The following is a 13,772-nucleotide window of genomic DNA, read 5'->3' on the forward strand; positions in this document are numbered from 1 at the left end:
CATCTACTTGTGATTTCTCTCTGTCAAATAAATAAATAAAATCTTTAAAAATAAAATTAAAAAAAAAAAAGAATACTGATGCCTGGGTCTCACCTCCAGAGAATGTGATTTAATTGGTCTGAGGTGAGACTGGGGTATAAGAAATTTTTTAAATATATATTTTTATTGTAAAATAAAACATCTTTGCAGGATACCACACTAATAAAGCACATAACTTACTGAATTATTTGAAGGTGAACATCATCCAGATTAAAAAAAAAAAATGAGTTTTGCCAGTTACTCTAGAAGCCCCTTCCATGTACCCCATCCCAATCACATATACCCTCCTCTCCCAAGAAAGTGCTTGTTAGATCTAACTTTTTTTCAAAGATTTTATTTATTTATTTGAGGTAGAGCAAGAGCAAGCGAGAGATCATGAGTGTTGGGGGAGGGGCAAAGAGAGAGGGAGAAGCAGGCTCCCCACCGAGCAGGTAGCCTGACATGGGGCTCCATCCCAGGACCCTGGGATCGTGACCGGAGCCAAAGGCAGACACTTAACCGACTGAGCCACCCAGGAGGCACCCCATAGACTTGACTTTTATAGTGAGCACTTTCTTATGTTTTTCGTTTTTATTTCATTTGTTTTTAAAGACTTCATTTATTTATTTGCCAGACAGAGATCACAAGTAGGCAGAAAGGCAGGCAGAGAAGGGTGGAGGGAAGCAGGATCAGGCTGAGCAGATCACAAGCAGGCAGAGAGGCAGGCAAAGAGATAGGAGGAAGCAGGCTCCCTGCTGAACAGAGAGCCCGATGCAAAGCTCTATCCCAGGACCTGGGATCATGACCCAATCCGATGGCAGAGGCTTTAACCCACTGAGCCACCCAGGCACCCCTACATTTTTTGTTTTTATACTTTTATTACCCCAGTGTGCATTCCTAGACACTATAGTTCAATCTTGCCCATTTAAACATGTATCATGTACGTATCTTTTAATCCGTAGGCTCTTCCTGCATCCTTTCTTTTGTTTACAGGCCTTTTGGCTGGATTTTGTTACTTAAATATTCTTAGTGAAGTTCAGTGTATTCCTCTGTTTTCTGTAGTTCTCGCAAATAGGCAACTGATCCAGATGATGGATCAAACAACAGGTACAATCACTTTGGCAAAATGCTGAATATTATATGAAGATGATAGGAAGCACATATTGTCTGGTTGTCATTTTTTGTGATCTTAACAGATGCATAATGACATATCTATTATTCACTCCGGAGTTACCAAATGTTAATAATCTACCATGATATTGTATCATTTCTCTTTCATTTTTTGTAGGAATACTTCTATAAAAACATTTTCCTCATCTGCTGTCTTGTTATACAGCAGTGAAGTTCATATAAAAGGCAGGATGAATGTTATAGTTATTCCTTTTAATTGTTACTTGCAAGATAATAAATTAGTGCCCTGTTGTCCTCTAAACGGGACCAATTCTTGTTTTTAAAAGTATCATTATGAACTCCTAGATTTAGACATATTTGGTGAGTTTGAAATAGTTGCAATTACTGTCATTATTGAAGTTCATACAGTCCTGCGGCTGATGGGACTCGAGTTAGCTTCCAAGTCCTTTTGACCTCATCCTTGTCTTCAACAGCTTCCTTGCAAGCTTCCTTACTTCCTTGCAATCCTTCCTTTAGATGCTCTGGATTCATCTTGTGCATTTCTTGCCCCAGACTTGGGATCAGCCATTTTGTCAAATACCCTTTGAGAAAGGGTATTTCAAGACCACAGTCTGGGTACTAGGGGATACTCATTGCTACATAGTGTGTCATTGTCTTTAGGTTTCTTTCAGTGGCTAGAGCTAAATAATTCATGAGTTCGTATTAATATTTATAACTCTAGTCCAGGACTACAGAACATTTACTTAACCTCTTCTCTATTATGATTGCCTTCTTCATTTTATGCTGAGGATCTGGTTTTCAAGGACACAGGGTATGAAAATTATTCATTTGTTTGGGACCCCTGGATGGCTCAGTCAGTTGAGCATCTGCCTTCGGCTGAAGTCATGATCCTAGGGTCCTGGAATCAAGTCCTGCATTGGATTCCTTGCTCAGCGGAAACCTGCTTCTCCCTCTCCCTCTGCCTGCTGCTCCCCCTGCTTGTGCTCTCTCTCTGACATATAAATGAATAAAATCTTTTTAAAAAGTGAAATTTGGGGGCGCCTGGGTGGCTCAGTGGTTTGGGCTGCTGCCTTCGGCTCGGGTCATGATCTCAGGGTCCTGGGATCGAGCCCCGCATCAGGCTCCCTGCTCCGCAGGAAGCCTGCTTCCCTCTCTCTCTCTCTCTCTCTGCCTGCCTCTCTGCCTACTTGTGATCTCTGTCTGTCAAATAAATAAATAAAATCTTTAAAAAAAAAATAAAAAGTGAAATTTGTTTTATCCTCTATTACATTTGTTTTATCCTCTATTACACTTCAAAGAGAGTGAGACTAACAATTCTAATACAACCACCAATATGATTGCTGAAAATGTGTAAAACTTTGCCCATGCTTTCTCTGTTCTCTCTCACCATCTAAAAAAAAAAAAAACAGTTGTGCTGCCAGGACAACTGGATACTCACATGCAAAAGAATGAGGTTGGCAGGCGCCTGGATGGCTCAGTGGGTTAAGCCCCTGCCTTAGGCTCGGGTCATGGTCCCGGGGTCCTGGGATCGAGTCCCGCATCAGGCTCTCAGGGAGCCTGTTTCCTCCTCTCTCTCTCTGCCTGCCTCTCTGCCTACTTGTGGTCTCCCTCTGTGAAATAAATAAATAAAATCTTTAAAAAAAAAAAAAGAATGAGGTTGGACCCTTACTTTATATCATAGATAAAAATTAACTCCACATGAATCAAAGACCAAAGTATAAAAGTGAAAATAGTAAAACTCAGAGCTCCTGGGTGGCTCATTGGATTAAACCTCTGCCTTCGGCTCAGGTCCTGATCTCAGGGTCCTGGGATCGAGCCCCAAGTCAGGCTCTCTGCTCAGTGGGGAGCCTGCTCCCCCACCCCCGCCTGCTGCTCTGCCTACTTGTGATCTCTTGTCTGTCAAATAAATAAATTAAATCTTTAAAAAATAAAATAGTGAAACTCTTAGAAGAAAATATAGGTTCAAATCATTGTGACCTTGGATTGGGCAATAGTTTCTTAGATACAACATCAAGAGTACGAGCAACAACAACAACAACAAAATATTAATAGGGACATCCTAAAAATGGAAAACTTTTATGTTTCAAAGAATACTGTCAAAAAAGTGAAAAGATTATTCATAGAATGGGAGAAAATATATGCAAATCATGTACCTGATAGGGGCTTTTATCTAAAATATATAAAGAATAATTTTAACTCAATGACAGGAAGACAGATTTTAAAATACACACAAGATAGGAATAGATATTTCTCCAAAGAACAGCTATAAATGGAGAATAAACACCTGAAAAGAGTTCAACATCATTAGCCATCAGAGAAACACAAGTGAAAATCACACCTACTAGGATGGCTATTGTCAAAGAGGGTGTGGACAAATTGGAACCCTCGTACATTGCTTGGGGGTATTGTGTAATTCCATTTATATGAAATACAGAAGAGGCAAGCCTATAGAGTCAGAAAGCTGATCAGTGGATACCTGGGGCATCCAAGGTTAGGGGATGGGGAGGTTAGAAATGACAGCTTAAGATTAAGGGATTTCAGGGGCATCTGGGTGGCTCAGTGGGTTAAAGCCTCTGCCTTCAGCTCAGGTCATGATCCTAGAGTCCTGGGATTGAGCCCCGCATCGGGCTTTCTGCTCTGCAGGGAGCCTGCTTCCCCCTCTCTCTCTGCCTGCCTCTCTGCAAGCTTGTGATCTCTGTCTGTCAAATAAATAAATAAAATCTTAAAAAAAAAGAGTATGGGATTTCATTTAAGTAATGAAAATGTTCTAAAATTGGTCGTGATGATAGATGTATGTTTCTGTAACTACACTAAAAGCCACTGAATTGTACTTTAAATGGGTGAACTATATGGCCTTTGAAATATATCTCAACAAAGCTGTTTTGAAAAAGTAAAAATAAAGAAGATAGCTGTACCACATTTATATTGTCAGAGTACATATCTGAGATACATAATATTCCATGTCCTAGCTCTCGTTTATTTGTACTCTGATAGGTAATTATATATTGAATGCTCACCACTTATTCTTATATCAATGTCTCTCCAGTTACTTTGGTGGCCTGAAGCTGATTTCTCTCTGATACATTTTTCAGGAAGGGCTCATGAGACTAATATTACCCAGTTTTTATATGTTGTTAATAGTTTGTTGGTGTCCTTTATGTTTGAAAGTTATTTTTGCTGGATATAAAATCCTTGTTTCATACTTGTTTTTCCTTGCTTATACTATTATTTTTCTCTTTTTGTCCTGGCATAAAGTGTTGTCAAAAATTCTGATGACATAGGAAACAAACTGAGGGTTGCTGGGGGGGGGTGGGGGAATGGGGTAACTTAGTGATGGGCACTAAGGAGGGCACATGATGTAATGAACACTGGGTATTACATAAGACTGATGAATCATTGAACTCTGCCTCTGAGACTAATAATGTATTATATGTTAATTAATTGAATTTAAATTAAAAAAATTTTGATGATAATCTAATTTTCTTTTCCTTAAAAGTCACATGTTGTTTTTTTCTAGATGTCAAAGACTTTTAATTTTTTAAAAAAGATTTTATTTATTTATTTGACAGAGATCACAAGCAGGCAGAGAGGCAGGCAGAGAGAGAGAGGGGGAAGCAGGCTCCCTGCCGAACAGAGAGCCCCATGTGGGACTCGATCCCAGGACCCTGAGATCATGACCTGAGCTGAAGGCAGCGGCTTAACCCACTGAGCCACCCAGGCGCCCCTAATTTTTTCTTTTAAGACCAATAATTTTACTAGAATATGTTGGGGTCTTGGTTGTTCTAGGTCAATAATCTCAGCTATATGATATGCTCTTTCAATATGCAGTTTTAAGTCTTTTTTATTTTTAGGAAAATTTTGTTTGTTGCTGTTTGTTTTGTTTCATTTTTAATCCATAGGGTGTAGCTATTTTTTCTATGTCCTTGCTTTGGTTTTCTCCCTTAAGCATTCCTATTACCTGTGTGTTTGAGCTCCTCTACCTTCCTTCTTTCCTTTTTATTTCTCTTCCTTTCTTGTTGGTCTTCAATTTTTTTCTTCTTCACTTTCTATTTTTCTTGAGTTGCATTGACTTGCTTGTTTATTCTTTTTTTTTTTTTAAATTCTCAGCATAATAGTATTCATTGTTTTTGTACCACACCCAGTGCTCCATGCAATCCGTGCCCTCTCTAACATCCACCACCTGGTTCCCCCAACCTCCCACCCCGCAACCACTTCAAACCCCTCAGATTGTTTTTCAGAGTCCGTAGTCTCTCATGGTTTACCTCACCTTCCAATTTCCCGCCACTCCCTTCTCCTAACTCCTCATGTCCTCCATGCTATTTGTTATGCTCCACAAATAAGTGAAACCATATGATAATTGACTCTCTCTGCTTGACTTATTTCACTCAGCATAATCTCTTCCAGTCCCGTCCATGTTGCTACAAAAGTTGGGTATTCATCCTTTCTGATGGAGGCATAATACTCCACAGTGTATATGGACCACATCTTCCTTATCCATTCATCCGTTGTTTATTCTTTGTAATTTTGCCTTCATTTCTGAAATGATTCTTCCTTTTGATTCTTGTTCTTTATTGAATTCCATCACCTCATTTCTGAATTTTTCTTTTTTTTTAATTTTAAAGAATTTTATTTATTTATTTGAGAAAGAGAGATCACAAGTAGGTAGAGCATCAGGCAGACAGAGAGAGAGGGAAGCAGGCTCCTTGCTGAGCAGAGAGCCCCATGCAGGGCTCCATTCCAGGACTCTGGGCTCATGACCTAAGCCGAAGACAAAGGCTTAACCCTCTGAGCCACCCAGATGCCCCCATTTCTGAATTTTTCTAATTCTGATTAAGATTGGGCTTTTTAGTGTATGCTCCATGGTTATTGTGGAGCCCAACAAGGGGCTTGAACTCACCACCCTGAGATGGAGACCTGAGCTGAGATCAGGAGTTGGATGCTTAACCAACTGAACTACCCAGGCGCCCCTGTGTGTGTGTTTTTTTTTTTCTATTATTTTCTTCATGATATTCATTTTGAAATAGTAATTTACGATTTTTACATGTTTTGTGGGCAGGTCTTTTTGGCATGCTTTGTCTTCTGGGATGTTATTCTGCTCTGTATTCTCTTTTTTCTTGTAGTAATTTTGTGTGGGATTTGACCTTGATACTATTCTCTTTCTTATTTTTGCGTGAAATTAGTTTTCAGGGACTTAAAAAAAAAAAGGAGCTCAGAAAAGCTTTTCTAATTTCGTAGAGCTCCCTCTTCTGTTGTTTTCGTATAGTGTTCAAAAACATGGTGGCTTGCTTTCTGGGATTTTTCTGGCACAGTTCCCCTCCCCCATTCAGGTCTCGTCTGTTTATTTTTATGCCATATTTGGGACATACTTATACTAAAAAATTATTCATTGTTTATCTGAAATTCAAATTTCATTGGGAATTCTGCAATTTCATTTGCTGAATCTGGCAAATCCAAAGCTTAGCTATGAATATTGTCCACGTGCTTTGGCTTTGCTATCTAGATGTTCTGCTGTTTTTTAAGTGAAAACTTGTTGAGATTGAGTATCTTTGCTGGTGCTGCTGAGGCCCCCTTCCCAGAATCCATCCCACAATTTTCAAATGTAGATTTTTTTTTCTTTTCTTTTTCCCTTGGTATAGTTCTCCCTTCCCTCACACACGTATCACTCTATATCTCCCCAGATAACCTATGTTCTAAACCTGATGCCTATTTCTTCTATGGTTTTTATTATAGTCATATAATCATACATACATATGCGTTATATAAACAGTTTCTTTTAGTTTTCTAAGCAAAAACAAGATCACATAATATACATTTGTCTTTATCTTATTTATCTCAGTCAAAATCATCCTGAGGAAATCCTTCCTGGTCACCTTGAAGAACGCTGTTTCTTTATAATAATAGCACTCAGAGGGCACCTGGGTGGCTCAGTGGGTTGAGCCGCTGCCTTCGGCTCAGGTCATGGTCTCAGGGTCCTGGGATCGAGTCCCACATCGGACTCTCTGCTCAGCGGGGAGCCTGCTTCCCCCTCTCTCTCTGCCTGCCTCTCTGCCTACTTGTCATCTCTATCTGCCAAATAAATAAAAATCTTAAAAAAAAATAGCGCTCAGAGATCTACATGACTTTAATGAATTCAACCATGTTCTTTGTGTTGGGCCTTTTCTTTGTTTATGGATTTTTGTTGCTTACAAAAGTATCTGTAATAAGCCTTCTTACATAGATCTTCACATGTGAGTGCTTTTGTTTCTGTGAGATAGACTTCCAGGAGTATATTTGCTGGGCAAAAAGTGTTCCTGATTGTTGGAGGAATGAAGACTGAGTCATTCAATATCCATTTCTCACTTCTAGTCTACTTTCCCATAAGAGAGAGGATGGAAAATTAAAACAACAATATCCCAGGCTTTGAACAATTCACCCAAGTAAATACGCCTGTGCAGTATTAGATGCTAGAAGTGAGTGATATAGGAAGTATCAGGCAGTGGGAATATTTGATCTTTGGGGGGAAGCTATATTGGTGATCCTTCCTGTTCTCTTGTCCCCAGCCTCGTACATGTCGATAAAAGGTAGTGGTAACTGCAGGCTTTCCCTTGGGACCTTCCATGGTGAGGCTGACTGTTTCTCCTGGCTGTGTTATCATGCCAATTTCTTGTCTATTCTTATAGATAATATTCTATAATAAATCACTCAACTGAAACATGCTGAAGTAAAATCTGTAGGCTAAAACAAACAACTCTGACCAGTGCTGGTTGTGATTGCAGGCAGTAGTACCTTAATAAGATGGAGAGGTGGGATTGTTTGTCTGACCTGGTTGTAGTTGGAAGCTGTGACGATCTGTTTAACATCAGAAGATGGGTTGCTGGCATGGCACATGGTGCCCAGGGGTGAGCAATTACTTTAACTGTCATCTGTGGTTACATGGAGTACAGTCCATATTGAAGACAATGCCTTAGTGATCAAACTGGTTACTGTGATAGGCCGTGTGAAGGGCATACAGAATATAAAGGCTGTGGCTGAGTCTGGCTATTTTTAACTGTGCTTAAAGAAAGAAAATGGAAGTCTCAGGGTTTTAAATTCTTGCCTTAAGGTGTGGTTAGAGAACCACGGAGTTCCTGTGACTGCCCTAAAAGAATCTCTTCATGTGGTCTCACATGGCTGAGGTTCATTGGACTGCTGGATTAACATAGGTTGAACCCACAGCCTTGTCTAATCTTTTAGGTAAAAGTTAGGGCATGGAATGGGAAAGAATGGTAACGTGAAATTTGGAATGGGGAAATTCGGGATCTGGCTGATACCAAGCACCTCAAACCTCATTGAGCCCATTTTGATAGCAATAGAATACTGTCTCCTTGCCTTTGGCTGTTGCTTGAAGCCCTTCTTATGACTTCACATGAGATAGTTGCCTTGCAAGTGGATGCCAATTCTCCTCATACCCCTTTCCCCTCTCATTACATCCAGACATATGAGTCATGTTATGTCCCAAGGGATCAATTAAAGTCAGACATTACTTAGTAAAAGAACTGCAACATTTTGCTAATTTATTTCAATAGGACATGGATAAAATATGTGGGCATGGAGTTCAAGCGATTAAGGACACAATTTTACCATGGCCTAAATTTGCTTAGTTTTAGAGGATCTATCTCCTTGGTCAGCTGTTGGAAGCCTGTTGTGGAGTCTGACATATGAAGTTGAGATACCAGAAACTCTTTGATAGGATATAGAAAAATCCAGAGACTTTAGTAGTTTGGAAGGTTTTTTGTTTTTTTGTTTTTTTTTTAAAGATTTTATTTATTTGACAGACAGAGATCACAAGTAGGCAGAGAGAGAGGAGGAAGCAGGCTCCCTGCTGAGCAGAGAACCCGATGCGGGGCTCGATCCCAGGACCCTGGGATCATGACCTGAGCCGAAGGCAGAGGCTTTAACCCACTGAGCCACCCAGGCGCCCCTAGTTTGGAAGTTTTGAGTAGATTTATTAAATGTGGATTTATCATTCACTCACCCCTTTCCTGAGCCAAGAAGGCTCAGAAAACATTTCCCTCATTATGGCATAGAAAAATATACTAATGAGAAGAGCCCTATATTTTCACAAGGTACAGATAGTTGTCCCCTGTAGAGTGAGATGAGGGGGGATATTCTGTTACTGAAATGTACTTCCTGATTTCAGTGGAGATAATCATATCCCAGAATGGTGGAGGCTATAGAGCGGCACTTACCCAACAGAGGTGAGCATGGCTACCGTAAAAGGTAGCGGAACTAGAATGGTAATCAGAATAGTTTGACCTATAGGAAATTTTGATGGTGGCTAACATGGGATACTCAGGGCCAAAATAGGCAGTCCATTAAGGTTCTATTTAAATCGTATAACTGGGAAAAAAAAAAAAAACAAACTTTAGGTGTACAGAAAGAATCCTAACTTAAGCCGTCACAATAAAGAGTCATGGCCTCTTACGTTTTTCCCATTTCTGAGTCAGTTCAGTGTCCCAGGGCCCCTTGACGGAAGGAGAGATCAGGAACACTTGAGGAAGGACCATGTGATAAATCTTATTCCTAGACTTCCCTGGAAAGACTTGTCCTTATTTACCATGGTAACTTAGCCTGAGGAAAGAAAAAAATATATCCAGACCTCCCAGGAATTATTAGTTACTGGCTCTGAGCCAGAATGAATCCCTAAGGAATCGGAATTCCACTGTGGTCTATCAGTCAGGATGGGGCCTAGAAGAGCTAGGAGATGAAGATTTGGCTATCATTCTCCTCATAGAGGTCCAGTGGATCTTCAAACCCATCCTGTCTTTACTTTCTTAGTTCCTGAGTTTATAATTGGAGTGGAAATATTTAGCTTCTGGTAGAAGATTACACATATACATTGCTCTCTGACCTATGAAACCCTGTCTATTATGGTAGAAAGGACCAAATGGAAGTTCCTGGAGATCACCTTTTTGGGTAATGTTTTTGGATAATGATAAGCTTAATCAAGTGGTAACTTCAATTGTAGCTGCTGATTCAAATGGGATCTCTTTCCTGGAGGAAAAATCATCTCAGCCCCTGATACCATAGACTGCTATTCATCTTTTTTCTATCGCCCAATAAGCGGAGACTTGAAGAGGAAATTGCTTTCACCTGCAAGGTCAATTGTATATTCTCTTGGCTCGGCACTACTTAAGTTTAGCATTGGATCATAATTTGGTCTTTATGTTTATTCACCATCCTATTGGATATTACTTTGCTCTGATAAATTGATGACATCCCTTCTGATACAACTAGTGAGCAAGATGTAGCAATTATCCTTAGTTCTCTGATAAAATATGTACATACTAGAAAGTGGCTGGGGAATCTCACAAAAATTCCAAGGTATCACTTCAGGGAAGTGTCTGGGGATCCAATGGCCTGGGGCATGTGGAGTTGTTACCTTCAAAATTAAAAAATAAGTAGTCAGAAAAACAAACAACAACAATGACAAAAATAATCCATCTTTCATCTGTACCTTTAAGAGAAAGATATGATATATAGCAGATCATTCTGGATTTTTAAAAAAGATTTTATTTATGTATTTGACAGACAGAGATCACAAGTAGGCAGAGAGGCAGGCAGAGAGAGGGAAGGGGAAGCAGGCTCCCCCCTGAGCAGAGCGCCTGATGCAGAGCTCGATCCCAGAACCCTGGGACCATGACCCGAGCCAAAGGCAGAGGCTCAACCCACTGAGCACCCCAGGCGCCCCTCATTCTGGATTTTTGAGACAATGTCATTTACTGAGTAACCTGTACTCCAACCCCTTGACAAAGTAACCTTGAAGGGTTACATGATTTGAGTCAAGTCCAGAATAAGAAAAAACTTCAGCTTGTTGGAACTGCTCTGGCATCTAGCTCTGATGACCCAAAGTATCCAGTGGTGCTTGAAGTATCTGTGGCCAATTGAGATATTATATAGAGTTTGTGAAAGAACCAGTTAGAGGAGTAACAGTGAAGCAACCATCAAGGTGATCCATGAGTTGAGACAGAAATTTTGTACTCACAGGAATAGAAATGTTTTGCATATTCCCAGTTATCCTCGCTGGTTTATCATATATAAATTTCTTTTATACGAATACACACAGAGACAAACATATGCATCTATAAAACAAAATTTGTGTCTACATATGCCATATACTAACTTTTGTAATTTATTCTTCTGAATATAAAAGCACCATGAAAATGAAGTTATTAATGGATTGATCTAACCATCAGTGGAAATGACTCATCCTAAGGGAGAGTTTGCCACCAGAAGTCAACTGCAAGTTATAGTCAACTTCCAGACGCCAGCTGGAAAAGTAAATTAAATGTTCTCTGGTAGGCAGACATCTTTATCAGTTCCAGCAAAACCAAATTTATACTGAAGTTCTATTCAGAATCTTTTGACCAGCCAGTTCAATGCAATCTTCATTGACTTCGTTCCACAATGTTTACCAAGAACCACTGTATATGTCAGATGCTGTTTTTGGCACTAGGCACAGAGTGGTGTGCAAAACAGATGAAATCTATTCTCTTGTGCAGCTTGTATCCTAGCAGGGGGAGACAATAAGCAAACAAATAAATGTTGAGTGGCAAGAAGTGAAAGAAAGCTTTGGTGAGTATATTGGGTTATCAGAGAAGGGGTCTCTGAAAAAGCAAGCAGATTTGGTGGAAGTGTGTTCCAGGCCCTGGGAACAGCAGATGCTCGGGCTCTTAGGTGGGAGTGGGCTTGCATATTAAGGAACAGTGAGGAGGCCAGCATGGCTCAAATGGGTGAGCAAGAAAGATGGGCAGGAGTTTAGATCTGGAGGGATCTGGGTAGGGGCCAGATCAGGTAGGCGCTTGTAGACCATGGTTAATTAGGATTTTGGATTTTATTCTGCATGAGATTGAAAGTTCTTGCAGAACTTTGAATAAAGACATGAAATACTCTAATTTTTTAACTGGATCAATCACTCTTTTTCCCCTGTAGAGAATGGTCTGTCATGGAAACTAGTTCCATATCTTGAAGTTTCATCTCCAGCCACATACAAGAATGCAAGCTCTTCGAATCTTCCCTGGCTGCAGGGCTTTCATCTGTGTATTTCTGCAAGTCTCCTATGGCTAGGAGCGCCTGGGTGGCTCAGTTGGTTAAGTGTCTGCTTTTGGCTCAGGTCATGATCCCAGAGAGCCCTGAATTGGACCTTGCTCAGTGGGGAGCCTGTTTCTCCCTCTCCCTCTGCTTCTCTACCTGCTTGTGCTCTCTCACGCTCTCTCTGTCAAATAAATATATTTTGAAAGATTTAAAAAAAACTCTTCTTTGGCTTTTCCTGAAATGTTGACCTCGTTCCTCCAAACCTGTGCTGAAATTGTAGACAAACTTCCCTGCCTCACAGCCTCTTACCTCAACCAATCCTTAACTGACACCTAGCTTGCTCCCGAGGTTACAGCTGTCCTTGCAGCTCCTGCAAGGGAAGTTGACAGTTTCCCACGTTCCACTTACAACAAGGTTAGGCCTTGTGCTGTGCCTGCTCCTGCTGCCCCCCTGGGAGCTTCCACACTGTTTGGTTCAACAGGAAGGTCATGGACCATGTCGTCAGACAAATCGGGCTTAGAGCTATATTGCGCCTCGTCTCACTGGATGGGTTATATTGAGACAATGATTTAACTTATCTGAACCTTGATATCCTCATCTGTAAAATGCTTTGTTGAATTGCTGTGAAGATTGGAAGAGGCAATTATTAAAAAATATCCATCCTAGGGGCACCTGGGTGGCTCAGTCGTTAAGCATCTGCCTTCCCGCTCAGAGCATGATCCCAGGGTTCTGGGATCAAGCCCAACATGGGCTCTCTGCTCAGCAGGAAGCCTGCTTCTCCCTCCCTCACTCCTTCTGCTTGTGTTCCCTCTATTGCTGTGTCTTTCTCTATCAAATAAATAAATAAATAAAATCTTAAATACCCATCATAGTGTTTGATGCTCAACAAGCCTTGGTCTTCCCTTCCAGAAATTTATCTATTTATATGACAAAGAAAGAGAGAGCACATGCACAAATAGGGCAGAGGCAGACAGAGGGAAAAGACACAGGGCTAGATCCCAGGATCCTGGGATCATAATCTGGGCTGAAGGCAGATGCTTAACTGACTGAGCCACTCAGGTACTGCTGCTCTCCTTTTAAAAAAATATTTTATTTATTTATCTGAAAGAGAGAGAGAGAAAGGGAGTGAGTGGGAGGGAGAGGGAGAGAGAATCTCAAGTCAACTCCCACTATACCAGGACCTATACCAGGACCCAGAGATTGTGACTTGAACTGAGATCAAAACTCAGCTGCTCTACAGGACTGAGCCACCCAGGAGCCCCCCACCTGTCCCTTTGATGTCCATATGGCCCTCCTGGTGGCTTATCTGGATAATGTGCAGAAAGAATGTGGCATGGACCTTCTTTATCATTCAGCTGTTTCTATCCCAGGGGATTTTAAATAAATACATGGGGAGACTTGTTTCAGGAACTTTCTGCTGTAGCCATAGCTCGGACATTTTAAACTCCTGTAGCTACATCTTGGACCTTTACAATTGCAATATTTTGGTCTCTAGTCAAGACCTTCAATTTCTCCATTTATCGTTTTATTCATCTAACCGTCTTGTGCATATAATCTTTCGGTGCTTTTTC

This window comes from Mustela putorius, unplaced genomic scaffold (assembly GCF_011764305.1).
Source record: "Mustela putorius furo isolate JIRA1106 unplaced genomic scaffold, ASM1176430v1.1 tig00000281_pilon_pilon_pilon, whole genome shotgun sequence".
Taxonomy (NCBI): domain Eukaryota; kingdom Metazoa; phylum Chordata; class Mammalia; order Carnivora; family Mustelidae; genus Mustela; species Mustela putorius.